This window comes from Xenopus laevis, chromosome 7S (genome assembly GCF_017654675.1).
Source record: "Xenopus laevis strain J_2021 chromosome 7S, Xenopus_laevis_v10.1, whole genome shotgun sequence".
NCBI lineage: Eukaryota > Metazoa > Chordata > Amphibia > Anura > Pipidae > Xenopus > Xenopus laevis.
Genome location: NC_054384.1, coordinates 107389107 through 107416736, shown reverse-complemented (window position 1 = coordinate 107416736; position 27630 = coordinate 107389107). Strand labels below are relative to the sequence as shown.

Genomic DNA, 27630 nt, shown 5'->3' with positions numbered 1-27630 from the left:
CAGGAAAATTTGACTTTGCTTTTACTTTATTCAACTGAAAAACACATCAACAAGTTATTCATCTTTATATGGACACAAAACATGAGAATGTAGCCTTCCTGACTGCCCCAGGGCCTCTCCCTGAATCTGGACAACAACAAGATTATCAACCTGTTACTCCCAGCTCAGACATCTCTCTGTCAGCTACACAGCCTACTACCAAGTCAGTTTCACTGCTGCGCTTTTCCAAAAACTGCCCCTTTCCAGGCAGAGTCACAGACCCCTTGGCACTTGCTTTCTCTCTCAATCTCAGGCTCCACAGGCCCATTGGTTTTTCTCTAAAACCTCCTCTCACACACTGGAAACAGCTAGAACAACCCATTCATATACACTGGGAACAGCCAGAACCATGCCTGAAAGATCTGTCTCTTCCCCTTAATGCAGTGGCAACTCTGCTCTCGGCTGCTACCTAATTATTTTATTTGTAGAGAATAGTAACCCTATCTGCACTAGGTATCCCCTTTCAACCATTCCCTGTATATTTTAGGCAAGACAGATGTGCTTAACAAACAGATGAAAGCACCTGTTTATTAGGCCCTGTTTATTATTTCTTACAGATATACAGTGCCAAATATTCCTGCTTGCTGTGCCTGGGAAACAAGATAAAATGAAAAAATTACAAGATAATACAATTAACGTATGGTATAATTGTGTTCTGTGGTAGTTCAGAATAGAACAGGATCACACTCGCTTACAGCTGTCACCTGCAGCAATCCCGTAGCCCTTGGCCTCTTAGCTTATGAAATATACTGGGATTTACAACACAGTACTTCCACCTAGTGGGCACGAGGAGTACATTCTACTGTAAAATAAACAACGTTTTGCAGGAACAAAGATACACATAAGCAAATATTCAAAAATACAAATAGAAATCCTCCACTGTTGCATGTGGGGTCTGTCTAACTCCCAGCACAATCTTTCAGATGCCACAGTCCAACACTCCAAAATGTAATTGCTCTGTTCAGTCCCTGGCAATGTGTCTTTTCCCTGAGAGCTCTTATATCCACGGTAGCGCTACCTATCCAAGAGTACCTCTCCTTTGGATACGGCAGTCACTCCCAAGTAGCAGGTTCAAGGACTGTCCTCCCACAGGGGCCCACACACTGAAGGCTTCTAAATACCCTTCCCCTTGATAGATCACATACTGGGGAATCACACAGGCAGCCAAACAGCCCTCCATGTAGATTGGAGGCAAAAGTGAGGTTCTCCCTGGGCTGAATGATGTCACAGGCAGAACAGGCGGAAAGTTCGCTATTCCCTACATTCCACTAACCTCAATGGAGGGTCCCACCTTAAGTTTTTAGTTGGAGCATGTATTTTTGTTGCTTTAATATGATGGGACCCAACGAAAGAGAGAGCGAGCGAGAGAGAGAGAAAGTAACCATACAAACCTCTTTTCTTCTTTTTCTCTATATCTTTTTGCCTTTCCTTCTTCTCAATTTCTGTTCTTCGGCTCCCTACACTTTTCAATAAAACCCCTTTTTAACTATAGATTATTTTCCAGTAATGGATCAGATTCAATCCAATTAAAAAACATAAATCCCCTGGTATGGCCAGCTAAGAGCCAGGCCTAATTTATGAATGGGGGTGTTTCTCTTTCCAGGTTAAAGATTGCAGCTTCAGCAAGGAGTGGATATTGCTGGGAGCCTGGGACTTAGGCCCCAGTAAAGGAACAGCCCAAAGTTTGTAAGGCCCTTGGTGAAGTTGGGGATACAGGTAACCCGTGAATGAGGTATTACATAGTGGCAGGTATAGCCCCTGTAGTACACTGGAGGTATCCATTCCAAGTGATATTGCCTGTAATGTTGGGATCCCAGTAGGAAATCTGGATAGGGAATTCCCTGGAGGTGATTTAAGTCACTACAGGGTGAAGTGAGATTCCTGCAAAGTCTCCTCAGTGGAGTGTCGATATTACACTCTGCATTTGATATTGCCTATACCACTTGCCTCAGAGAAACTGTACTGTGAGTAAACCCTGGGGAACTCTTTTTGTTTTGTTTGCAAGAACCTCTGGTGCCCTCTCTCTTTTTTTTCTGCAGCAGCATGAGAGGTGTAGTTGCACAACACCATCACCTGACTCTTCCACTTAGCGAAAGCCCATCCTGTGGACAGAGGGTCGAATGTAACCAATGCTCTGCCTGTCCAGAGAACGTCTGGTTTAGCCTAAATAGGATTACAATTCAATTGCCAATTTCCCCATAGACTTGAGTGGAGTTCTCTCATGATAAACCATGAGATAAGTTTTTCTCATTGTATTAAATCTGTCCCAATGTCTGTTGGATTTATATAAACATATAAGCTTTGATCATGTAGAAACATCAATGATTTAAATTGGCCAAGGCCTTGGTAGGCTGTGCTGGCCTTCTGTTGATCAAATGAAGAAGACAATCAATGGAGGATGAAGGTTTCATTATTCCTTATTCATAATTGTTAAAATCATTTACATCTGTTCTGCTGATAGATTCAGGGCTGCAAAACAAAAAAGATACAGTAATATATACAATTTGTCCAGTTTCACGTCATCGTAAAATTTGCGAATTTCCCTTGAAATTTGCGAAACAGCGAAAAATGTGCAAAACGGCGGCCTACATTTTCTTGAACGCCGGCGAATTTTTGCCAGCGAATTTTCATGGCTGTTTTGCAAATTACGTTGAAACGCGGGAATTCACTGCAAATTCATGCCTGGAGAATACATTTGCCCATCACTAGGGATGTAGCGAACTGCCGTTTATGTGTTCGCGAACACCAGCAAAAAATGCGAACAGTTCGCGAACTTCGAACACCCGCAAAATCGTTCGATTCGAACGATCAAAGGATTTTAATCGTTCGATCGAACGATTTTCATTCGAATCGAACGATCGAAGCCATTCTATCGAATGATTTCATTCAATCGAATGGCTTTGATCGTTCGATTCGAACGAAAATCCTTCGATTTTAGCGGTCAAAAATCGAATGGTTGAATGGTCGAACGTTTTTTGTTCGAATCGAACGCGAACTCATATTGGCGAACGTCGCGCGACGTTCGCGAACATTCGGCGGACGCGAACAGGCGAAGTTCGCGCGAACTAGTTCGCCGGCGAACAGTTCGCTACATCCCTACCCATCACTAATAATGGGATCTTTTACTTGAATACAAACACTGAGGGGCAAAAGTCATACTTTACAAATAATTGCCATACAGATATGGGATCAATTATCCAAAATGCTTGGGTCTTGGGTTTTTTTGAACAAGGGTTTTTTTTCCCTGTAATTTGTATCAGCATAACTTGAGTCTGACAAAACACATTTCAGGGTTAAATAACCCCAATAGTATTGTTTTGCCACCAATATGAATTCATCCAGCTCAAGTGCAAGGTACGGAGAAACAGGAAATAAGGGGGAAACAATTATTTGCTAAAAATAGAATCATGGTCTTTCTGTAATGCAGATCTTTTTGCATATCAGGTTTATGAATAAGAAGATCTCATACCTGCATAGATATCAATTCAAAACTCTAATATCAGAGAAACTTGTTGGTTGCTATAAATATCTTTTTTTAGGTTAAAAAATACAATTCTGCTAATCCTGACATCCATATGACTTCACTTTTTCAACCGCACATTGGATTTTGCAAATGTGTTTTAATCAGGTGCCATTTTATGGTTCCTCCCCCCTGCCCAACCCTCTTGAATGCGATACCCAGGCAGCTCTGTATTCATGGGGGTGGACACAGATATTTGCGCTGCATTTCAGAGTGCAGAAATCTACAGCAAGTCAATAAGCATTCAGAGCAAGGTAAAAAGTGCAAAAATATGGTGGATTGTGTCCCTTTGCACCTTACCTTTTAAATGCCCAATATATAGGGATGCACCGAATCCAGGATTCGGTTTGGGATTCAGCCAGGATTCGGCCTTTTTCAGCAGGATTCAGCCGAATACCTCTGCCTGGCTGAACCGAATTTGCATATGCAAATTAGGGACAAGGAAAGAAATCGTGTGACTTTTTGTCACAAATTAAGGAAGTAAAAAATGTTTTCCCTTTTTTATATATGCAAATTAGGATTCGGTTCGGTATTTGGCTGAATCTTTAGAGAAGGATTCGGGGGTTCAGCCGAATCCAAAATAGTGGATCCGGTGCATCCCTACCAATATATTATTCTTACATTCCACATCAGGGGGTACATTCTCTTTATAATTTACAGGAGATACAGTTTAAGTAGGGGTGAGGACATGTTTTTGCCTGATAGAGATTCATAACAAAACTGCAAAAATAGGGCAGTTGCACTCATCACTATTTATAAGGAATTAGTGGCACTCAATCCCAGTCATCTGTTTGATTCAGCCTATAGACTTGAACCTGAAACCTGTTATCCAGAGTGCTTCGGATCTGGGGTTTCCAAATAACAGATCTTTCAGTAATGTGGATCTTCATACCTTAAGTCTACTAGACCATCATATAAACATTAAATAAACCCAATAGGCTGGTTTTGCTTCCAATAAAGATTAATTATATTTTAGTTGGGATCAAGTACAAGCTACTGTTTTATTATTATAGTGAAGAAAGGAAATAATTTCAAAAATATTTGGATTATTTTGATTAAATGGAGTCTATGGGAGACAACCATACTGTAATATGGAGCATAAGTATAAAACAAATCGGGCCAAATTCAGTTTAATAAGAAAAACTTATTTTATGGTTTATCACATGAAAATTCATGGAGGAGATTCAAATCGAGGAAAAAATACTTTTCTCCTAATTCAGTTCTAGTTTTTTCCCCATAGACTTCAATAGAGTTTTTTTTTTGTGTGATAAACAGTTTTTCTCTGCTAATTCCATCTGACTCTATGACAAAATCTGGAATAGCATAAGGAGATAAGATTGAATTGAATCTGGCCTAAGATCTGTTATTCATTATACCTGCCCATCATCAGACAGATCTCAATGGTTTGGATCTAATGCATCTTATGTGTATTTATATTTCTCTGATTATTAATAACCGACAGCTTCTTACAATCCATTCAGGTGACCAAAAAGGGGAGATTATTTGAGGGGCTCTTTGGTCAGACTCAGTGCTTCCCACATGTTCCTTATTTAAACTTAAAAAGATCCAGCTTGTCTTACCTTGATTACATCATATATGGCCGTGTCTCTCGTCTGAAGCTCAGCGTAGGGATTCTCAATAGACTGCGAACTCTGCAGAAACACATTGACAAACTTTTGGCAAAACTGGATTTGATTATGATTTATTCTTGTTTACTTTCTTAAGGATACATGAATACAGCACTGCCTGTGTTCAAAAGCAATGCTTTAAAGGAGAAGGAAAGGTTAAAACTAAGTAAGCTTTATTGGAAAGGTCTATATAAATACACCAGTAAACCCTCACTGTAATGCTGCTCTGAGTCCTCTGTCAAAAGAAACAGCACATTTCTTTCCTTCTATTGTGTACTCATGGGCTTCTGTATCAGACTTCCTGTTTTCAGCTTAAAGGGATACTGTCGCGGGAAAATTTTTTTTTTACAAAATGTATCAGTTAATAGTGCTACTTCAGCAGAATCTGGCATTGAAATCCGTTTTTCAAAACAAGAAATGGATTTTTTTATATCTAATTTTAAAATTTGCTATGGGGCTAGACATTTTGACATTTCCCCAGCTGCCCTCAGGTCATGTGACTTGTGCTCTGATAAACTTCAGTCACACTTTACTGCTGCACTGCAAGTTGGAGTGATGTCATTACCCCTCCCTCCTACAAGCTGCTGTAATGTAAATAGAGCCTTGTCTGCTGAGCCTGTCAATTGAACAATAGGCAGGAATCAAGATAAGCTCCCACTGACACCACTTCAGAAGTACTGAAATAAGATCCTGTGATCACTGCCCCCACTGACGTTTAAAAAAATAAATATATATATATAAATATATATATATATATATATATATATATATATATATATATATATATATATATATATATATATATTATACACACATACACACACAATTCATTTTGGACACTGGAAAAAATATTTTATATAGATAGTTTATTATATTTGTTTACACAAAAATGAATGGCAGAAACACAGGAGTACACTCCCAGGACTGATGACAGGGAATAGAAAAAAAGGATAAAATAAGGACATACTTGAAAACCAGGAAAATTTAAGAGGAAGTCTAGGAAGGGTTAAAATAGCTCAGGAGAAAGGAGGCAGTAAGTAGTTAATGAAAAAGAAGTATTGCAGGCAGGAAAGAAGCGCAGTGTGTGTGAGGTGGATAGCAGAGGGAACTCACAGCTCCTTTACCTCATCTAGTAACCAGTAAAACTAACTAGGAAGGCAGCAAGGAGAGAAAGTTCCCCTCCTCCAAAGGAAAGCAGAGAACAAACTTACAGAACGGCAGGAGCTTTGATAGTGTCTGTGGGAGGAGGGGCTGCTAGTGCAGCTGTAGAGCAGGACGTAGGAAAGTGAAAGTAATTGGTTCCCTGCAAACCATGTGACCTCTCTCCTCCAAACATCACACGCATGGGCAGAGAGGGGAGGGGGAGTTGTACAGCTAGATTCTCATGTCGTAGTGCGACCTGGCTTTTCATTACAGAGTGGCTGCCTCCAAGCACACAGGTAATGCTGTGCCTGCTGTTAGAGCAGCACAGGATGAATGTGTAATGAGCAGAAATGGAAGCCCCCATGACAAAATACAAACTAAAATAACTTATGCATGGATTTGTAGATTAACATTTTATTTGCCAGACAGTGTTTATGGATGTGTGTTTTTTATAAAAATGCAAAAAAAAAAATTTTTTTTAAATGACGACAGATTCCCTTTAAACATCCAGGGCAGGGCCTTGAGCATGCTCAGTTTGCTCCTCCCCTCCCTGCTGTAATCTGAGCCTGGAGCTATGAGCGAGCAGGGAGAGACTCAGGCAGGAAGTGATGTCACACAAAGCCAATATGGCAGCTGCTATCCTAAACAAACAGAGAACACGTCTAGAGCTTTTTACTCAGGTATGGTTAAGCATTCTGCAGAATAAATATAGTATTATAGCTTGCACTATTGTGGCTAATCTATTGGCATAAACTGCTTCAGTAGCTTTCCTTCTCCTTTAAATTGGGTCAGGTGGGGATTAATGACTAAAGTGTATCCTTTCCCAGTACTTGGCAAGTCTAAGGGCTCTTACAGACTAGCATTTTTACCTGCGCTCCCCTGCGTTCCGTTTTTCTGCGTTCAGCCGCAGGGGAGCGCAGGAATAGCCGCATTACGTTTTTTCCAATGGGGCTGTACTCACACAGGCGCGTGTAGGCGCCGAACGCAAGAAAAATGCAGCATGTTGCGTCTCAACCTGCGTTTGGCGCCTACACGCGTCTGTGTGAGTATTTGAAAGAGTGACCATATAATAAATATACTTCTAAAAATCCCATACATGAAAATAGAGAGTGATTGAATCTACTTCTGGTTAACTGCAGTGAGTTCTAATTCACTTACTGATAAAGATGCCCCTATGTATAAGACACATTAACAATGAAGGGCTTAATCTCGATTGTATCAGCAACAATTCAATAAGTGAATGTAAAATTGATGAGGGTACTATTCTAAGAACTTTTACTATGTACATTCATTATTTATTTCTTCTTAATTCCATGATATCAAAGATAAATGTACTGTTGATATAAATGAAATGTTGAGATGTTGAGCACTCTCATTAATTCTACACTCACTTATTTTAAAGGTTTACTTATCCTTTAACAGTGCATCTGGACTAATCTTCATGGGTAATAGTAACTAAATGTGTGCTCTGAGAGGTGGAAACTATGTAGAAATGATTCCAGAAGAAATCACGGGATTCATACCCTGGAAATATAGAAATAAAGGAATGAAATCACTAATCTTATTGAGTACCTGAACGTTGGTCTCCATTCTCCTGCCTCCTGGAGTTTCCCTCTTCTGCAACTTTCTGGATGCATTCAGGGGAAAAAAATGTTAACTTAGTCAATTACCACTAATTATCTAATGCTTTATTTACTATTAGGTCTTTTCAGCTGACACAAGGTCACCCATTCCGATTAGAAGAAAAGAGGTTCCAGCTAAATATTGGGAAGGGGTTTGTTACAGTGAGAGCTGTGAAGATGTGGAATTGTCTCCCTGAATCAGTGGTACAGACTGATACATTAGATAGGTACAAGGAAGGGTCGGATGCTTTATTCACCAGTAGCTCCTCCCAGCAGACAGGAGGGAGCCAATGAGATTAGAGGAGGGAAAGGGGTGTTACAGGGAGAGCTGGGAAGTGAATCAGTGGTACAGGCTGATACATTAGATAGGTATAAGAAGGGGTTGGATGGTGTTTAGCAAGTGAGGGAATACAGGGATATGGGAGATAGCTCATAGTACAAGTTGATCCAGGGACTGGTCCCATTGCATCTTGGAGTCAGGAAGGAAGGCAAATTGGTCAGGGTTCAGATGGGTTTTTCGCCTTCCTCTGGATCAACTGGCAGTTAGGCAGTTTGTACAGTATATAGAGTTAAAAGGTTGAACTTGATGGAAGTGTGTCTTTTTTCAACCTAACTTACTATGTTACTATGTATTAACATTAATAAGAATCACAGTATAATAATAAAATATATTTTGCAAGAATAGTACTCATTTAGTTCCAATTTGTTGCTGTTTTGCCCCAGACCCATGTTATCCATACATATTACCCTGTGTATAATCTCCTACACAAAAATGACATACCTAAGAAATAAATATAGAGCCAGAGCCAATATTATGACCAGTACAGCACCAGCTACACCCCTGAGTATAATCCCCATTGGCAGAGCCTCTCCTGTCTGTGCAGCTGAAATAGAAAAAAAGTACAATTTATATTTATTATAGTAGTGAAGGAGGAGTTGCATTACACTACTGAAATGGGGTGGAGAAATGGTTCATCAGAGTATCATGGCTTTTGCTCCGTCTGGGGAATCTGATATTTCTGTCTGAAAAAAATACATTTATATTTACTTTTGAAAGTTCAGAAAGTGTTTATGCACCTTTTCTACATAAACCCAAATGAATGAAAAAAGGGGAGACCGTGACAGCAAACAATGAGGAATAGATATCTCCGGCTCTGTTCTGCACCTTGCAGCTGTAGTTGCCAGAACGGGACTTTGTAATGTTATTTATCTGTAATATTCTGCCATTTTTCCCATTCACAGGATTCCCATTTAGATACCAGCTGTAGCTGTAGTGGGAGTTAGTTGTTGGTGGGTTATAGTCTAAGAAATGACATTCAAGTTCCAGGATTGCTCCTTCCTTTCTTTTCCTTCAATGGTGACATGTTTGGCTTTATCTGAAGAACCACAATACAATTACATCAACATTCTGTTATTCAAAAAGTCCAACTTTTCACATTTCACCTGTCACATTTTGAAACAAATTCTGCTCTTGGAAACACTAAGGGGCAGATTTATCAAAGTGTGAAATTCAAGTTCACCAGTTAAAAAGCCACCGCTCACTATTCCTATGGGATTTTTAGAGATGTATTTATCAATGGGTGAAAGTTAGGGGCCGATTCACTAAGGGTCGAATATCGGTATTCGACTAGGAATTAAAATAATTGACTTCGGTAGCTTTTAGATGGTGAACTAGGGGGTCAAAGTTTTTTTTAAAGAGACAGTACTTCAACTATCGAATGGTCGAATAGTCGAATGATTTTTAGTTCGAATCCTTCGATTCGAAGTCGTAGTCGAAGGTCGAAGTAGCCCATTCGATGGTCGAAGCAGCCCCAAAAAAAACTTCGAAATTCGAAGTTTTTTACCTTCGAATCCTTCACTTGAAGTTAGTGAATCGGCCCCTTAGAGTTCACTATTTGATAAATACGCCTCTAAAAATCCCACTATAAGACATAAAAAGTGTTGTACAACTAATTCCAAAATTGTAGTCACCTCTTGATTTTGTTCTTATTGTTATAGAGAAACTATAATTAACACTTACACAAAACCTGCAGCTCGAAGATCTTGGAATTTCTAGTTCCCAATGGGTTCCTTGCAGTGCAGGAGAATTTCTCTCTGTCCCACCCAACAGTCACAGTTATGTTCTGTCCATGTTCCTCTCTCAGCTCCTCAGTCTCATTTCTCTTATTGTTGTACCAGATAAAGTCATTGGCTGCCGGGTTGGCATCACTGGTACAGACTAAAGTCACATTGTCACCTTCTTTAAGTTCCTTCTTTCCATTAAATATGACAACTGTTACATTTTGAGGAGAATCTGGTAAAGAAAAATTATATTTATCAGCAGGGCAGCCATAGGAGTTGGTGGGGGGGTACAGCTGTAGGGCATGGCCATTACAAGCATTACCCTTGTTTGAGGTTTAACTAGAGGAACAGTACTACACAGATGGAAGTGAAAAAGTTTGGCTGTCATTGGTGATTTAGGGGCACATTAACTAAGCTCGAGTGAAGTATTCGAAAGTAAAAAAAATTCGAATTTCGAAGTTTTTTTTGGGTACTTCGACCATCGAATGGGCTACTTCGACCTTCGACTACGACTTCGAGGAGCACTTGGAAAGATACAAAGAGTTTTGGACAAAAAAAAAAAGGATGGCACATTTCCATGCCTGGGATGTATTCAGTGGAAGGCAAGAGTTTTCTCATATGTAATAAGGCACTAAGTTTGCCCAGGGGCATTAACCAATAACAACCAATCAGCATGTAGAATTTACTAGTCACCTGTTTAAATGCAAGTATCTTATCGGTTGTAATGGGTTACATCAGAGTACTTTTTTTTTACTCTAATAAAATCTCAAACTCAAACTAATATTACTGACCCAAGATCTGAAATTGAATTTGAATTGAATTTGACTAAACTTGAATTGAGATTTTTCTACAGGAAGGCTATTAACATCTTCTAATGGGTCACTGGACCTCTGCCATTGACTTCTACATAACTTGGCAGGTTTTAGGTAGCGAATAGTCAAATTTGAATTGTTCCCAGAGTCCAGGTATGATAAATTTAAATTCGACTTCGAATTCGAATCCAAGTTTGGATTATTCCTAACTCGAATTTGTGAGTTTTGACCAATAATTAAACTCGACAATTTGAATTTGAGTTTCTAATTCGAACCTTAATAAAACTGCCCCATATTTGCAACAAAGATCTTCAGTGAAGGGTCAGATGTGACATTGCCTGGTGGCAGGTCATACTCACTTGGGTATTGAGCCTTACTTGAAATTTAAGGTCCTAGAGGGGATACCCACCTCAGTGGAATTGATGGATTTTACACCTTAAAACATGAGATGTGTCATGGATTTTCAAGTTGCAAATAGTGTAGCCTAGTGTACAAGCTCGGGAGCATCATTGGGCAGAGGTTTCTAAGCCTAGTTATTTTGCATGTATTGTAGATACAGACAATGATGGTGATATGATCTAAAGGAATTGGTAAAAAGATAGGTAATTGCATTGGGCTATACTGACTTCGACTGACTATTACGTCTACTAGAAAATCATATAAACACTTAGGGGCAGATTCACTAAGGGTCGAATTTCGAAGTAAAAAATACTTCGAAATTCGACCCTCGAATTGAAATCCTTCGACTTCGAATATCGAAGTCGAAGGATTTAGCGCAAATCCTGCGATCGAACGATCGAAGGATTTTTCGTTCGATCGAACGATTAAATCGTTCGAATCGAACGATTCGAACAATTTTAATCCAACGATCGAAGGAAAATCCTTCGATCAAAAAAAGGTTAGCAAGCCTATGGGGACCTTCCCCATAGGCTAACATTGACTTCGGTAGCTTTTAGCTGCCGAAGTAGGGGGTCGAAGTTTTTTTTAAAGGGAAAGTACTTCGACTATCGAATGGTCGAATAGTCGACCGATTTTTACTTCGAATCGTTCGAATCGTTCGATTTCGATCGAATTCGATCGAATTTAACCAATTCGATGGTCGAAGTACCCAAAAAATACTTCGAAATTCGAAGTATTTTTCATTCGAATCCTTCACTCGAGTTTAGTGAATCGGCCCCTTAGGGGCCGATTCACTAACTTCGAGTGAAGGATTCGAAGGTAAAAAACGTACCTTCTTTTTTTTGGGCTACTTCGACCATCGAATGGGCTACTTCGACCTTCGACTACGACTTTGAATCGAACTATTCGAAGTAAAAATCGTTCGACTATTCGATAGTCGAACTACTGTCTCTTTAAAAAAAACTTCGACCCCCTAGTTCGCCATCTAAAAGCTACTGAAGTCAATGTTAGCCTATGGGGAAGGTCCCCATAGGCTTGGCTGACTTTTTTTGATTGAAGGATATTCCTTCGATCGTTGGATTAAAATCCTTCGAATCGTTCGATTCGAAGGATTTTATCGTTTGATCGAAGGATTATTCCTTCGATCGAACGATCGAACTATCTGCGCTAAATTCTTCGACTTCGATATTCGAAGTCGAAGGATTTTAATTCCTAGTCGAATATCGAGGGTTAATTAACCCTCGATATTTGACCCATAGTGAATCGGCCCCTAAGGGGCACATTTACTTAGGGTCGAATATCGAGGGTTAATTAACCCTCGATATTCGACCGTCAAAGTAAAATCCTTCGTCTTTGAAGATCGAAGTCTAAGGATTTTCCGCATTTTCCTACGATATTCGACCCATAGTGAATCGGCCCCTAAGGGGCACATTTACTTAGGGTCGAATATCGAGGGTTAATTAACCCTCGATATTCGACCGTCAAAGTAAAATCCTTCGTCTTTGAAGATCGAAGTCGAAGGATTTTCCGCATTTCCTACGATCGATCGAAGGAAAAATCGTTTATTCGAACGATTAAATCCTTTGAATCGAATGATTTTCCTTCGATCAGAAAATTGTTAGGAAGCCTATGGGGACCTTCCCCATCGTTGATGTTCGGTAGTTTTTAGGTGACGAAGTACTTGGTCAAGTTTTTTTTAAAAAGACAGTACTTCGACTATTGAAAAGTCGAATAGTCGAACGATTTTTAGTTTGCATCGTTCGATTTGAAGTCGAAGTCGTAGTCGAAGGTCGAAGTAGCCAAATCGATGGTCGAAGTAGCCAAAAAAAACATTCGAAATTCGACGTTTTTTTTCTTCTATTCCTTCACTCAAGCTAAGTAAATGTGCCCCTAAATAAACCCAACAGGCTGGTTTTGCTTCCAATAAGGATTCATTATATCTTAGTTGGGATCAAGTACAAGATACTGTTTTATTATTACACAAAAAAAGGGAATAATTTTTAAAACATTTGGATAATTGGAGAAATTGGAGTCTATGGGAGATGGCCTTTCCGTAATTTGGAGCTTCCTGGATAATGGGTCCCATACCTGTACTTACGTCTTATATTTAAAGTGGTGGAATGTCTTTTGGATTTGAGTACATTAGGGTATGTACAGTAGCTTCACATAAAAATGCAGTTTCATGATACTGGTAGGAGGGGAGATATTCCGTAACACTAGTAGCTTTCCATTACTCATAAAGTTAATTTAAAATTGAACAACCCCTTTAATTCTAGACATAATGTAGTGGCATTATAGTTGTTACCGGAACTTTCATAAAATATGGAATAATGAATATAAATTTCTTCTAATAGTCAGTACTTACATCTTATGTTTAAAGTGTCCAATCGAGTTGTGGATTTGAGACCATTTGGATATGTAACATCACATATAATTTCAGTCCCATGATCCTGGTAGTTGGGGAGATATTTCATAACAGTTGTAGCTTTCCATACTCCATCCTTAAGTCTCGTCTGATTGTAAGTAATATTATATCCAGCTTTGTTCCACTGTAGAGTAGGGGGACTGGAGGGGCAGGTGTGTTCTACAGAGCAGGAGATGGAGACACTTTCCCCCTCAGTTAGAATTGAAGGTTTCTGTATTGATGGCTCGTTGGGAACATCTAAAAGAAATCATTTAGTTACTTCTGTTAACCAGTGATGGGTGAATTTATTCGCCAGGCGCGAATTTGCGGCGAATTTGCGTGATTTGCCGCCAGCGAATAAATTTGCGAAACGCCCGCGAAAATTCGCGGCAAAAATTCGCCGTCGTCAAAAAAAATTTTCAGAAAAAACGCAAAAAACGGGCGCGTTTTTTTTGCCGTTTCGCAAATTCGCCAATCACTACTGTTAACATTAGTTAATGTTAGGGATGCACCGAATCCAGGTTTCGGTTTGGGATTCGGCCTTTTTCAGCAAGATTCGGATTTGGCCGAAATCCTTCTGCCCGGCCGAACCAAATCTGCATGTGCATATGCAAATTAGGGATGGGGAAGGTAATCACATGACTTTTTGTCACAAAACAAGGAAGTAAAAAATGTTTTCCCCTTCCCACCCCTAATTTGCATATTCAAATCAGGATTCGGTTCGGTATTCAGCTGAATCTTTCGCGAGGATTCAGCTGAATACCGCATTGGAGCAAAGTTTTTTGCATGCAGCCCCATCTCATTGGAGCAATTGTGGCTGCAGAAAAGATTTATGCAAATCGTACCACCATCATTTAAACCCCCTGTGTAATGGGTTGCCCCTTCCCTTTTGTGCTTAGAATAAGCCAGTGACATTAGGAATTAAAAGATTTATCTAAAAACAAACAAAAAAAAAGGAATTTGTTCATGTGTTAATAAAATGCAAAAAAACATTTTTTTTTTAAAAAGTCCTACTTATTTGGTTCCTTTTGAATATAGACTTTTATTGCTTCTTAAATAAATGTCTCCTTAAATAAGAAGACACATGATTGTTGTAGGGGATGTAAACCCCAAGTTCTTAGCAATTTCCCAATGCATATTCATTATAAATGACCCCTGGTTTTTATGTCATGTGTAAGGGGCAGATTTATTAAGGGTCAAATTGAAAATTTAAATTAGAATTTTGAGATTTATCACACTCTGGCCTTTTAAAAATTCTAATTGGACTATTTGCCACCTAAGATCTGACGAGTTCATATATAAAGCTGGCCATAGATGTTGAGCTTTTTAAAAGATCAGATCCTGATCGTGAGACCACGATCTTCTCAGAACGATCGTACGAATTTACCATCAACTAAAAAGACCAATTTGCCCAGGAAAACAAAGGGGAGCTGCCTGCTTGGCCCTGCAAACATAGATACATTGCACTGGGACCGACCAAAATCGGTCGTTCGGCAAGAAGAATCGTCGCGTCAATAGGAGAGGTCCAGTGACCAATTTGGACATGTTACTAGCCTTCCTGACATTTAGGGCCGATTCACTAAGGGTCGAATATCGAGGGTTAATTAACCCTCGATATTTGACTAGGAACTAAAATCCTTTAGCGCAGATAGTACGATCGAACGATCGAAGGATTATTCCTATCGAACGATTAAATCCTTCGAATCGATTCGAAGGATTTAAATCCAACGATCGAAGGAATATCCTTCGATCAAAAAAAGTTAGCCAAACCTATGGGGGACCTTCCCCATAGGCTAACATTGACTTCGGCAGCTTTTAGATGCTGAACTAGGGGGTCGAAGTTTTTTTTAAAGAGACAGTACTTCGACTATTGAATGGTCGAATAGTTGAACGATTTTTACTTCGAATCCTTCGATTCGAAGTCGTAGTCAATGGTCGAAGTAGCCCATTCGATGGTCGAAGAAGCCCAAAAAAAACTTCGAAATTCAAACTTTTTTTACTTCGAATCCTTCACTCGAAGTTAGTGAATCAGGCCCTTAAATTTTTTTTTTACAAAAAGCTTGAATCGAGTTTAGTAGAAGTCGAGTTTTCGAATCAGTAAAATTTGTGCAGGTTTTAGAAATTCAATTTTTTTTAATAAATAACCCGCCCAATCGAATTTCGAGTATATTCTAATTCATTAGAGTTAAAAAATACTCACATGAATTAAAAATTTTACCTTTAATAAATGTGTTATTGGGATTGAAAACACTGGGGCTCATTTTAAAGTCTGTGCAGAATGATTGGCACAGTGAATATATTTGCCCTGCGCATGGTTACAGGTATATTTATAAAGCTAGACCAGTATTGTTGTCAAGTTCGTCTGATTCCGGGGACGTAATCAACGTTGCAGCACAGGTGTTTGTCTGGATTCATGAGACAGGTTCGGGTGAGTGGTCGCATGTTGTGCTATTACAATAAAGCACATTTTTATTTGCACTGTGAATCTCCATAAGAGCTTTTAAAATACGGCATACTTGCAAATTGTGAATATTTATGCGAACACTTAGGGGCAGATTTATCAAGGGTCGAATTTTGAGGGTTAAAAAACCCTAGAATTCGACCCTCGAAGTAAAATCCTTCGAATTTGAATATCGAATTTGAAGGATTTTAGCGCAAGAGGTTCGACCGAATAAAAATCGTTAGATCAAGCGATGAAATCGTTCTGATCGAATGTTTCGAAAGATTTTAAGTGATCGATCAAACGATTTTTATTCGATCATAAAAAGTGCCCAAAACCTATCTACAATGTCCCCATAGGCTAACATTCAATTCGGTAGCTTTTATTTGGCGAAGTATTGAGTCGAAGGATTTTTTAAAGAAACAGTACTTCGATTATCGAATGATCGAATGGTCGACCGATTTTTACTTCGAAACGTTCGAATCATTCGATTTGATCGAATTCGATCAAATTTGACCAATTCGATGGTCGAAGTACCCAAAAAATTACTTTGGAATGCGAATATGTTTAGATTCAAACTATTCACTTGAGCTTAGTAAATCTGCCCCTTTGGGTTTCAGTTACGCCACAACTTTGGTGGCGAAGAAGATTTTTCACAAAACAGTTGTCACAAGGAGCGAATTTAATTACTGTCATTGCTATTTTCGTGCACAATGACCGCGCACTCACGCAAACACCTGTCTCATTTGCGAATACTTTTGTGCAATGTGTATTTGCAAAAAATGGAAAGATGGGCGCAGCAGTGCAATATTTTAGTGTAGAGGAAAAAACAAATAGTGATGGGCGAAATTATTTGCCAGGCGCGAATTCGCGCGATTCACCGCCAGCGAATAAATTCGCGAAACGCCAGCGGAAATTCGCCGGCGTCAAAAACTTTTTCGAAAAAAACGGACGCCGACATAAAAAAATGGACGCCGGCGTCAAAAACGGGCGCCGGCGTCAAAAAAGAGACGCCGTTGCTGTTTCGCGAATTTTTTGCGAATTTTTCGGCGAAGCGGCGCAAATTCGCCCATCACTATTACTAAATAGTGATGACGGAATCTGTCCAGTTTCACTTGACCGGAAAAAAAATTTGCATAACACATTGAAGTCAATAGGCGTTTTTACGCACGACAATTTCAATGACAAGTCAATGCCAGTTTTTTTCTTGTGGCGACTTTTTTGTCCAAATGCATTAAAGTCATTGGGCGTTTTTTCTCTGTGAATTTTTCTGTGGCTAATTTTTGCTGCAGTTTCGTTAAAAAAATCTGCACACGGAGATTTCACCATGAACTCATGGCTGGTGAATAAATTTGCTCATCGCTTTTTCTAAAGTCAGAACCACAAGAACAGAGGATAGAAAGGCACATTCAGATACGACTAGTGGATGTATATTAAGAAATTGCTGATAATTATATAGAATATTCAGGTAGTCTGACATTTTTAGCCATATTCATATTTAGGGTTTAGTTCTCCTTTAAATTGGCACCACCCCATTCACAAGTGTAACAATGAAAAATATAGTTCCCTCTAAAATATAACTTGTACACATTAGAATAAAAGGAACGCTGTCCCTATTGTTGGAACCATCAGTTAAAGGGATTGCTTTATTAGGAATTTATAAGGAAATTGCTCAGGTTAGAGGTATTGAGAGAAGGCAATGGTCATTGGTCAGAATGCTGAGGATTATCTGTACAGAATTCAGCAGTTATATTATTACAGAGATACAGAACCTTAGTTAATGGGCTTCCCCAGTCCGTTCAAGACCAGGGTAACCACAAACTCTCGGGGGGGCAGATTTATCAAGGGTCGAATTTCGAAGTACAAAAAACTTCGAAATTCGACCATCGAATTGAAAAACTTCGAATATCGAATTCGAAGTTTTTTCAACAAATTTGGCAATCCTGCGGTTGAAGTAAAATCCGTCCGAACGATTTTAGCGATCGATCGAAGGTTTTTCCTTCGACCTTTAAAGACTCAGAAAATGGTTGTAGAAGGTCCCCATAGGCTAACAACGCACTTCGGCAGGTTTAATTTGGCGAAGTATTGAAGTCAACGTTTTTTTAAAGAGACAGTACTTCCATTATCGAATGATGAAATATTCAAAAGATTTTTACTTCAAAGTCGAAGTAAATTCGAAGTCGTAGTATCCTATTCAATGGTCGACGTATCCAAAAAATTACTTCGAATTTCAAATGTTTTTACTTCGAAAATTAGTAAATCTGCCCCTCGCTCTCTGTATTGTCTAATCAAATCTACTCCTTCGTTAGCAACTCGCATTGCTCCCCTATAAATTGATCCCCTTCAATTTTATGTTAACTTTTAGTACATTATACAGTGGATATTTTAAGCAACTGTTCAACTGGTCTTCATTTTCTTTTTTCATAGTTTTTGAATTATTTACCTTATTCTTCTGATTATTTTCCATCTTTCAGATGGGGAGTCAGTGACCCCATCTAAAACAAATGCTCTGTAAGGCTACACATTTATACTTTTTATTATTCATCTTTCTATTCAGGCCTCTCCTATTCATACTCCAGTCTCTTATTCAAATCAGTGCATGGTTGCTAGGGGAATTTGCACCTTGGCAACCAAATAACAAAAAAAACACAAATAATAAAAAATGAAAACCAATTGCAAATTTTCTCACCATCCATTTCAGGTTTACACTCATTCTACTATTATTGTAAGTTCTGCCTTCTGCACTTCTGCAGGGATGCACTGAATCCACTATTTGGCATTCGACAGAATCCCAGAATCCTTCATGAAAGATCTGGCCGAATACCAAACCGAATCTGTTCACTTTTAAATTAACTGTTCGTATGATGTAGAGAGGGATATTCTGAGACAATTTGCAATTGGTTTTCATTTTTTATTATTTGTGGTTTTTGAGTTATTTCGTTTTTTTATTCAGCAGCTCTGCAATTTCAGCAGTCTGATTGCTAGGGTCCAAATTCCCCTAGCAACCATGCATTGATGTTAATAGGAAACTGGAATATGAATAGGAGAGGCCTGAATAGAAAGAGGAGGAATAAAAAGTAGCAATAAGAATACATTTGTAGCCTTACAGAGCTTTTGTTATTAAATGGGGCCAGTGATCCCCATTTAAAAGCTGGAAAGAGTCAGCAGAAGAAGGCAAATAATTGAAAAAGTATAGAAAATAAATGACCAATAGTGATGGGCGAATTTATTCGCCAGGCGCGAATTCGTGGCGAATTTGCGCGATTCGCCGCCAGCGAAATTCTCGAAACGCCCGCGAATTTTTTTTTCGAAAAAACGGACGCCGGCGTCAAAAACGGGCACTGGCGTCGAAAACGGGCGCCGGCGTCAAAAACGAGACGCCGGCGCCATTTCGCGAATTTTTTGGGCGCAAATTCGCCCATCACTAATGACCAACTGAAAAGTTGCTTAGAATTAGCCACTCTATAACTTACTAAAGGGCATATTTACTAAGCTCGAGTGAATAATTCGAATGAAAAAATATTTGAATTTCAAAGTAATTTTTTTGGGTACTTCGACCATCGAATTGGTCAAATTCAAACGAATTTGATCGAATTGAATGATTCAAACGAATTGAAGTAAAAAACGTTCGACCATTCGATAATCAAAGTACTGTCTCTTTAAAAAAAACTTCGACTTCATACTTCGCCACTTTAAACCTACCGAGGTCCAATGTTAGCCTATGGGGACCTTCCCCAGCAAGTTTTTTTTGGGTCGAATAAAAATCATCCGATCGATCGCTTAAAATCATTCGATCGAAGCTTTTGCGCTGAAATCCTTCAAATTCGATATTCGAAAGATTTTACTTCGAGGATCGAATTTCCCGGGTTTTTTTAACCCTCGAAATTCGACATTTGATAAATCTGCCCCTTCAAGTTTCCTTAAAGATGAACCACCCCTTTAACAAGAGATGTTTAAATCTGTATGTTGAGTATTTTAGGGGTTCAGACCTCAACTGTTTTCACAAAAGGGAGGGGAACTCGCAATCTATGGACATAAAGTGACAGACTAAGTAGCTTTTGCCTTGAGCCAGCCCTGGTTGTTATTAAAGGAGCCTTATATTTCCCATAGAGACTTTACCTGAGACTTCAACCTTCACTTTCTGACACTCACTGAAGAGAGAGACACGACAGTTTCCATGTATATAGGGATAATAAGTGCCAGTTTCTTGCACATCATTAATCCTCAGGGAGCAGCTGTTTGGGTCATTGCCGAAGAGGGAAGTGCGACGTCTGTAATGTTTATTCACATCAGAGGGATCCCGGGGGTTGAACATTTTATTGTCGAGTTGAAGTTCGATTTCCTTGTACCAAACCAAATTGAAGTTCTTATAGTTCCTGGGGCGGGTGAAGGTGCAGGGAATCTCCACACAGGATCCTCTCAATGCTCTGATGGATTTAGGGAGGGTAAATGCCCAATTCTGACTGTAGGAACCTGGGAACCAGCCTGACAAACAGACACATTAGTGCAACACACACAGTGTATAGAGACTGTAGCACAAACCTGTGAGCAGCTGGAATGATACAGTTTACAGTACCTTTACTTAGTGAGAATGTGGTCATTATTTAAAAATCGTATTACAGAGTAATTAGGAACATACAGTATATCAGGAGCTATTATATAATTTAGGAGTGACACAGTGCTGGTGATGTAACCCCTACCTCAGCCAAGAACATACAAAACAGAACAGGCACAGTGGCAATATATGAGGGCTCAATTATAACGACAGGCTTGTGATCTGTTATCCAGAATCTACTAGAAGATCGTGTAAACCTTAAATTATCCCAATAGGTTGGTTTTGCTTCCAATAAGGATTAATTATATCTTAGTTGGGATCAAGTACATGTGACTGTTTTATTATTGCACAGAAAAAGGAAATTATTTTTAAAAATTTGGATTATTTAGATAAAATGGAGTCTATGGGAGATGACCATTTCTGTAATACGGAGCTTTCTAGATGACGAGTTTCTGGATAATGGATCCCATACCTGTATAGCAATGAAAATGAGCTTGGTACGCAGGTTTTAAGAACAGAATGTTTGTGCCTGGGAATTAGAGGAGAAAATGTATATACAATCCTAATACAATAAGAAGGATGGTGGATGTATACAGTATTAAGAAAAAGGAAATATTTTTTTAAGTACGAAAAAAAATCCCATAGACTCTAATGTATAGTTTACAGGGATTCTGTCATGATTTTTATGGCTTAATTTTTATTTCTAAATTACACTGTTTATATTGTAATTCACTCTACTATTCTTGAACAACAAATGTATTTTTTTCATCTGTAATATTGGTGTGGAAGTGCCATCTCAGTGCATTGTGCCTGATTATGAGAAGGAGCCAACACTTCAGGATGGAACTGCTTTGAGACAGCTGTTGAATCTTCCCTTCCCATTGTAGTACAACACTACTTGGGTCGTACTCCCTTGCGCCACCTAGTGGTAGTCATGAGGCTCAGGGTTTTTCTGCTTTGGTGCTATTCACATGTCTACCACTAGATGGGGCTAGGGAGCAATGCATGCAAATCCTTTAGCAGAGGTGTCAAATAACTGTTATCTGGTTAGCTGCCCATTGTTCTGCTAATGGACTGCTGGGGGGGATGATATCACTCCAATTTGCAGTGTAGAGGTAAAGAGTGACTAAAGTTGATCAGAGCACAAGTTACATGACCTGAGGGCTCCTGGAAAACTAACTATATGTCTGGCCCCATGCCAAATTTCAAAATTAAATATAAAAAAATCAGTTTGCTACTATATAAAAGGAATTTCAGTGCAGAATTCTGCTGCAACAGCACTATTAATTGGTGTGTTTTGAAAAAAAAACTGTTTTCCCGCGACAGTATCCCTTTAAAAACTTGCTGCGTGTTTCGATAAATGTTCTACAGTTTGAGAAATTATGTGCAAGAAAACGTTCATTGACTTCAATGCTTTTGCCAAATTTTTTGATTCGACCATCATTAGGAGGCCCATTTACTAAAGATCAAATTGATATTTTTTTCCAAAAATCTCAAAAGAGTTGTGGTTTTCCTATATTTCTAAAAAGCTCTAAACATTAAAACATGTATTAAGTAAAAAACCACTAAAGCCTTTAATACCAAATTTACGAAGTAAAAGTTGTAGAGGTGCTATAGAAGTCAATGGGAGCTGTGCGGATCCTATTAGACCATTTTCATAATTTCATTTTCAGAAATTTAAAGATTTTTGGATTTTTTTTCACATTTATTGCATTACTAAACTATAAACTATAAAAAAAATGTTTTATATATTAAGTTACCTTTAGTTAATGAACAGCAGCAAAACACCCTAATTGGTGCATTATCATTACTGTATGTACAAAGTCTCTGTGCAAAAATAGACTCTGTACTAGGCATTATTATTATTATTATTAATAATAATATTTATAATAATAATACAAATAATAATAATAATTAAAATAAATTGCATATTTAGTTTATAGCACAGACAACAATTATTGGCAGAAACATATATACTTTTAATATACTTAAAATAAAGTCGATGTGGGACAGATATACTTCGTAATAAAAATGCAAGTTAATACTTCAAATTTGCACACGAGTGACAATTCTCCTGCCAGCAAGTATACTTTAAGTCCCTATTGCCTGGTCATGTGCTTTCAGAAAGAGCCAGCACTTTAGGATGGAACTGCTTTCTGGCAGGCTGTTGTTTCTTCTACTCAATGTAACTGAATGTGTCGCAGTGGGACATGGATTTTTACTATTGAGTGCTGTTCTTATATCTACCAGGGAGCTGTTCTTTTATTTACCAGGGAGCTGCTATCTGTTTCCCCATTGTTCTGTTATTAGGCTGCTGGGAGGGGGAGGGTGATATCACTCAAATTTGAGTTCTGAGAAAAAACTCGAATCGAGTTTTTGAAATTCTAATTTGATTCGAGTTTTCAGGTCGATTCCATTCATACCAGTTTAAAAAAAAAATTTTTTTAAATAAATTTAGATTGGTCAGATTTCGAATTTATGGGAGTTTAGGGGAGTTTTTAAAAACTCATGTGAATTCGAAATTCAACCTTTGATAAATGTGCCTCCAGATGTCTGGCACTGTCATTATGGCAGGCAGAGTAACTGCATGTGTTCTCGTCAGCAGATGAATAATGGAGAAGTTTATGTAGGGGATAAGACAAGCCTTTCTCTTGTTTTTCTGTCTGTGACATTGTCCAGCCCGGTTACAGGCTGGAGAGCAATTCGATTGGCTGGGAGTCCCAGTGCATCTCTGAGAGGAGGGGAGGACCCAGGGAGTGTCTTGGACAGGGTTACAGAGAGCTTATAAAGGAGCCCCTGCTGCAGCAGCCAGACAGAGTCAGATCCGGGGAGAGTGAGAGTGCAGCATGGACAGTAAAGGAGTTGCAGTAACAAGTGAGGCTATGTTTGTGCTCAGCTTGGACAAGCTTTAAGCTTTATTATAGAGTGAGAGGTGGCCCTGTATCCAGTTCAGCTGTTTTGGATGCCAGTTTCAAACCTTGCGTGTCCCCGGTGTGAGGACAGGTGTTTCTCGTGAGCCTGCCATGTGGTAACTACAGCCTATATTCTAAAGGAGAGGTACATTGGGGTAGTAAGCACTACCTGGGGTATAAGAGCTCTTGGGGAAGGGACAAATTGACAGGAAGTGAACTGTGTTGTCCACCCGGAGTGGAGTGAGAGACTGTGCTAGTTACTAGATAGATCAGCATTTCCCCAGTGCAGGAATATTATTGTTTCAGATTGCAATGGTCAGCTCCAGAGGCCACAGAGAGAGGGAAAACAAATACCACACCTGGCACAATACGTTGGTTTTTATGGAGAGAAATAAAGTTAGATAGATCTTAGTGTTCCAGCACACAGATAGTTAACTGTACAGAAATGAAAGTGCATATATTGATGTAATAAATCTTTAAAGTTCCAACAGACAAATAGTTAAAAAAAAAAACAAAAAAAACAAAGTGTGTCTTATTAGACCACCAGGGTAGTCAGTATAATACTCCCAATGGAAACTGTATGCAAGGGAATCCAGGTGGAGTCTCCTAATTTTTGGTTGTGCAGCAGAATTGCCTATTTACAGACCCCTGGTAACATTAAAACATATTAGGTCAATCCCGACCAGCAGGTGCCAAAACTTCTCTTCTATAAAAACAATTAAACAGCAGAGGCAGCGCACATAGTGTAATGTGTTTTAGTATTATAAAAAGTAAAACAAAGTATTGCACTTATATATAAAAGGATCTTGAGCTCATTAGATAGTTACTTAGTTGTGCAATTTAGTCCAGGGTGCAGAGGAAAGTTTCTTTGCTCTTAGAGTAATGGAGTTGCCGGCATCCCTGCTCACATCCTTTCCACCTTAAAGCAGAACTAAACCCTAAAAATGAATAAGGCTAAAACACCATATTTATATAGTGAACTTATTGCACCAGCCTAAAGTTTCAGCTTTTCAATAGCAGAAATGATCCAGGACTTCAAACTTGTCACAGGGGGTCACCATCTTGGAAAGTGTCTGTGACACTCACATGCTCAGTGGGCTCTGAGCAGCTGTTGAGAAGCTAAGCTTAGGGCTCGTCACTAATTATCCAGCAGAAAATGAGGTTCCCCTGTAATATAAGCTGATGCTACAGGGTCGATTATTAAATTCTGATGCTAATTGCACTGGTTTCTGTACTGCCATGTAGTAATTATCTGTATTTATTACAAATCAGCCTTATATTGTGCCATTTCTATTCTATGTGTACTGTATATTGTGAGTGGGTCCCTAAGCTCAGTAAGTGACAGCAGCACAGAGCATGTGCAGTGAATCAGCAGAAAAGAAGATGGGGAGCTACTGGGGCATCTTTGAAGACACAGATCTTTAATGCTAAAAGGCTGTGGTTGCCTTGGGCTGGTACAGAAGCACAAAACATAATGTACAACATTTCTACCTAATTATTTAGATAAGCTTTAGTTCTCCTTTAATTTCCACCCACTTGCGTCCGGAAGTGATGTCATGCCTAACGCGTTTCGTTATCCAACCTTCCTCAGAGGAACACACCTCTTTATTTTTCTCTGTGAAATCCAATGTACTGCACTAGGTATGGTATTTGTTTTCCCTCTTTCTGTAGCTTCTGGCTCTTACCATTGCGATCTGAAATTATTTGTGACCCAGCAGAGCAACTGCGCATGGGATCAACAAGAGAGGGTATTAAGGAAAGACTTTTTGCCTAACCCTTTTTTCCTTGTTTGCAGGAATATTATTGTGTTTGCATTGTTCATCCATTGTTATTTTATTATTAAATAAAGTTCCTCTTGGTTTATTACAACTGTGTGTTTTATTTTCCTAGTGGAATCCCCCTAAGGTGTGCTCCTCAGTGGCCACTAGTTGGAGGCAATACGCTGTAAATCCCAGTTCCCAGTATCTTTCTAGCAAAGAGATCTAGGTCTACTTGATTTCCACACAGGTATCAGCACCAAACCATGAGTGTGATCTGATTGTACAGGAAGTGTGGTAAGAAAAGGGTTACATTCATCATTATGTTTACTGATTACTCACTGTGGGATTGGTTTATTTTCAAGCTATTCTGTGCCAACTGGAATTTACCAGTAAAGAAATGACCCATGGCCCAACTCCTGGATGCGCTCCTTTTTATATACTTGCACCAGCATGCTCCACCCCCCTTACGTGATGTCACAGAGGGGCGGGTCAGGTGCAGGTATATAAAGCGGAGCATGCAGTGTGTTAGGGTCGGGTGCAGGTTCTCTAGGCTCGGGCGCAGTTCATGTTTTTCTCGACCTGCACATTATTAGTATGCAGTTCAAATCACATAATATTTTCTAGCACTGGATTATCTTTTCATTAATAGGGTAGTGTTGGCTTTACCTTGAAGAACAACCATGAGAAGGATCATATGAAAGTGCATGTAGCTCTTCATCTTGTAACATTGCACACAGTACTGGCCTTCTTGTTGCATTAGAAAACAATCATCTATTTATAAAAAAAAATAAAGCATTCTGGATGAATGTAGTTTAGTGGCATTAGTGATTTGAATTTCAGACTGAGTATGGATTATTAGTGTGTCCCTTTTGTCTATATATGTTTATATATAAATAAATAATGAATCACATCTGTCCCTGCCCCAATGGAGGTCCTTATGACACACTTAGCCACACACTTATTGTCATTATAGTAACAGTGGAATAATAGTCTCTGGGAAGGGAGTGTGACTGTGGGATAGCAGGTATAGTAGGGCGAGATGGTGCCTATAGTAACAGTGGGATAATAGTCTCTGGGAAGGGAGTGTGACTGTGGGATAGCAGGTATAGTAGGGAGAGATGGTGCCTATAGTAACAGTGGATAATAGTCTCTGGGAAGGGAGTGTGACTGTGGGATAGCAGGTATAGTAGGGCGAGATGGTGCCTATAGTAACAGTGGATAATAGTCTCTGGGAAGGGAGTGTGACTGTGGGATAGCAGGTATAGTTGGGAGAGATGTTGCCTAAAGTAACAGTGGGATAATAGTCTCTGGGAAGGGAGTGTGACTGTAGGATAGCATAGCAGGTATAGTAGGGAGAGATGGTATCTATAGTAACAGTGGATAATAGTCTCTGGGAAGGGAGTGTGACTGTGGGATAGCAGGTATAGTAGGGAGAGATGGTGCCTATAGTAACAGTGGATAATAGTCTCTGGGAAGGGAGTGTGACTGTGGTATAGCAGGTATAGTAGGGAGAGATGGTGCCTAAATTAACAGTGGAATAATAGTCTCTGGGAAGGGAGTGTGACTGTGGGATAGCAGGTATAGTAGGGAGAGATGGTGCCTATAGTAACAGTGGATAATAGTCTCTGGGAAGGGAGTGTGACTATGGGATAGCAAGTATAGTAGGGAGAGATGGTGCCTATAGTAACAGTGGATAATAGTCTCTGGGAAGGGAGTGTGACTGTGGGATAGCAGGTATAGTAGGGAGAGATGGTGCCTATAGTAACAGTGGATAATAGTCTCTGGGAAGGGAGTGTGACTGTGGGATAGCAGGTATAGTAGGGAGAGATGGTGCCTATTGTAACAGTGGGATAATAGTCTCTGGGAAGGGAGTGTGACTGTGGGATAGCAGGTATAGTAGGGAGAGATGTGTCTATAGTAACAGTGGATAATAGTCTCTGGGAAAGGAGTGTGACTGTGGGATAGCAGGTATAGTAGGGAGAGATGGTGTCTATAGTAACAGTGGATAATAGTCTCTGGGAAGGGAGTGTGACTGTGGGATAGCAGGTATAGTAGGGAGAGATGGTGCCTATAGTAACAGTGGATAATAGTCTCTGGGAAGGGAGTGTGACTGTGGGATAGCAGTTATAGTAGGGAGAGATGGTGCCTATAGTAACAGTGGATAATAGTCTCTGGGAAGGGAGTGTGACTGTGGGATAGCAGGTATAGTAGGGAGAGATGGTGTCTATAGTAACAGTGGATAATAGTCTCTGGGAAGGGAGTGTGACTGTGGGATAGCAGTTATAGTAGGGAGAGATGGTGCCTATAGTAACAGTGGATAATAGTCTCTGGGAAG

At 39.4% G+C, this 27630-nt stretch overlaps 1 pseudogene; it reads right to left on the bottom strand.

Moving 5' to 3' along the window:
- Positions 1-6: 6 nt before the first annotated feature.
- Positions 7-26061, bottom strand: LOC121396605 (annotated as a pseudogene).
- Positions 26062-27630: the final 1569 nt, after the last annotated feature.